Source organism: Abramis brama, assembly GCF_963993115.1.
Source record: "Abramis brama genome assembly, chromosome: 10".
Taxonomy (NCBI): Eukaryota; Metazoa; Chordata; class Actinopteri; order Cypriniformes; family Leuciscidae; genus Abramis; species Abramis brama.
In genome coordinates this window covers 11,354,816-11,357,653 of record NC_139972.1, presented here as the reverse complement: position 1 = coordinate 11,357,653, position 2,838 = coordinate 11,354,816, and the positions used below count along the sequence as shown (strand labels likewise).

Genomic DNA, 2,838 nt, shown 5'->3' with positions numbered 1-2,838 from the left:
AGAGAAGGAAACGAATAGTGGAATAAAGTCGTTCTTTTTATTTTTATTGCGCACAAATAGTATTCTCGTCGCTTGATATACTTAAGATTGAGCCACTGTAGTCACTTGGATTATATTAACGATCTATTTAATAACTTGTCTGGGCCAGGAAGTTTCAATCACATAGAAGCCTATGGAGGAGTGAGACAACTCTCAGATTCCATCAAAAATATCTTAATTTGTGTTCCGAAGATGAACGAATGTCTTACGGGGTTGGAACAACATGGGGGTGAGTAATTACTGACAGAATTTTCATTTTTGGGTGAACTAACCCTTTAAAGTTTACACAACTTGGGTATTTACTCAAAGCATTTAACACAATATGAGTAGACTGATGTGCTTACACACTTTAATGTGTTATTTTTTATAACGCGACCGTTATTTAAATTAGCTAGTCGAACTGAACCAACCAATAAGGTGACTTTTGAGTGAACATAATCCAGTTCCAGTCAGTTCAGTAACGTTAGTAGATAAAAGTCTGTTAACGACAGCAACTATTTTGTTTTTACTATATTGTTGAAAATAAAACATGTATACCTTATCACTTCGTTATCGACTACCCCTCGCGTCAAAACTGTTCGTGAAAACCACCTCTTTACCAGGGAGGAGATGATTCGCGCCGAATCACGCCGGTGATGCTCAAGGTTCTTGAGGTAAGCTGTACTTGAATTATATTTTTTTTTACCCATGTTCATTTACAAAAACAATATTTCCTGCTACTGTTATTTTAATACTGGTTTAAAAGCTAGGTTACGACGAGATTTTGCGGGCAAAAAACTCGACTATTGTCAATACGTTAAAGTTAGCTGAAGCACGGCTAAACCAAGCAGCTTTATGTTGATCAATGCTGCGAATTTGCGTGGAAACCCCGATTCAAAATCGGCATAATTTTTTTCCACTTTCACACGAAATTCCAGATAATGAAGAGACCTTTATTAATAAATGGATTTTACACGCAAAATTTCGCCAAGCAATGGTAAACGTGACCGCACCTAGATTGTAACTTAGTGCTACTCGATTTACAATACACAAAATGTTATCTGTAAGGGTGTTTTAAAAATCGTCTACTCTTTATTAATTTGATTAACGTTACGTATAAAATGTAGTCGTAGTAGTGGATTTGAAAGTTTGCTGAAATGATTAGCAATATGTCATAAGTGCTCTTGAGCCAGTGATGTGCAGGCTAGGTAACTGTTAGCATACAATAACTTACATGTGCTAACTTTATATCAAATAAGTGACCTTTGCATTATGTCTAATATTTATTACACAGCAAATGAACCAATCAGAAGATGGACCATTTTCCACCGACCACCGTGTTCAGTCTCACCAGATTTAATTTATTCAGGTAAGTTAAGCATTGCAGTAAAACTCACTAAATCATTAATTCATATCAAATCAAGCATTCTAAACAACTTAAGTTTTTATTTTTGCATTCTTTTGATCTATTATTAGGCCAAGGAGTCCGACCTGACCAGGAAGGTGCCTAATAAGCATAGCCTATCAGCGCACAGGTAGGTTAACTACTGAGGGAAAGAAAAAGATCATCACATGGGGATTTCTTGCATCATGTATCTTACTGTGTATTTGTCTCAAACAGCTGTCCCTTCACTGCAAACAAGTTGAAATTGGCTAGCCTAAATCCCTGATTGCAGTTAAGCCTACGAATCTCAGCATTTTTGGAGAGAATTAAGGAAATGTAAGTATTACAATTTAATCTGGCATAATTTAGTTTACAGTTCAACTGAAATGTTTGAATGTGCTGACAAAAGGGTGTTACTTACAAATATATATATTCTGAATTATAGTATGATGGAGATTAAAAACAATTTGATGCTTGTGTAATTTTCTCCTCTCTCTCTCTCCCTATTATATTTTTATATAGTGTTGGAACTGCGATCTTCTCTGAAGAAGAACTGAGCACATTTGTGTTGGTGGACACGTTTGCATCCAGGAAACGGGACTGATGCATATGTCACACTTTTCTGGAAACACTTCAGGAGTTTTAAAGTCGCGATCTGATTGGTTGAATTCTACAGGATGTTCGGGAGATGTGAGTGTCGTGTTCTTTATCGGTTCACCTGGAAACAAATGCCGTGACACCAAAACCCCTCGTGGAAGAAGAATGCTATTGTGCTTACAACTGTGACAATGAGCGCTTACCAGGATCAACTAAACGCTGGATTTTCAAAAGTATTTGAAGTTCGCGGCTCCATTGTTGCCGTAAACTTGCTTAACGTTCTTGAATTAATAATTTATTAGATGCAGCCAGTCTGTTATTGTAGAGACATCAACATCATATATTATCACGCCCCTAAACATGACGCAGAACAAAACAAACTGTGATTGGTTGCGTTACATGTCAGTCAAACGTCCTCTTGGGTGGTCCTTGGTCAAGAAAAGCTGCAATAGAGTCTAGGGATAGGTCTGGCTAAACAAGACTAAGTTCTGAACAGGATAAGTTAATTTAGGTTTAGGTTCATTTATGTATTTTTCCCAAAGGTGAACAAAATGCTTATTCCCAAAGATTGGCTTATTAAAGACTGATTTTATGCTCACTTTTACTTCAATGCTGTGAAAAAGATGGAGGAGTACAGACATTGATAATAATAATGAGAACTGTTTCTTGAGCATCAAATCATCGTATAAGAATGATTTCTGAAGGATCATGTGACACTGAAAACTTGGAGTAATGATGCTGAAAATTCAGCTTTGAGCACATGAATAAAATAATATTTTTTAAATATATTCAAATAGAAAACAGCTTTTTTACATTGTAATAATATTTCACAATATTTA

The 2,838-nt window shown here is 35.9% G+C and overlaps 1 long non-coding RNA gene across 1 annotated transcript; it reads left to right on the top strand.

Moving 5' to 3' along the window:
* Nucleotides 1-335: 335 nt before the first annotated feature.
* Nucleotides 336-2,084, top strand: LOC311091639. The gene is made up of 5 exons (XR_014608134.1): nucleotides 336-692; nucleotides 1,313-1,387; nucleotides 1,495-1,553; nucleotides 1,640-1,738; nucleotides 1,925-2,084. It is a non-coding gene; the product is annotated as an uncharacterized lncRNA (long non-coding RNA).
* The last annotated feature ends 754 nt before the right edge of the window (nucleotides 2,085-2,838 follow it).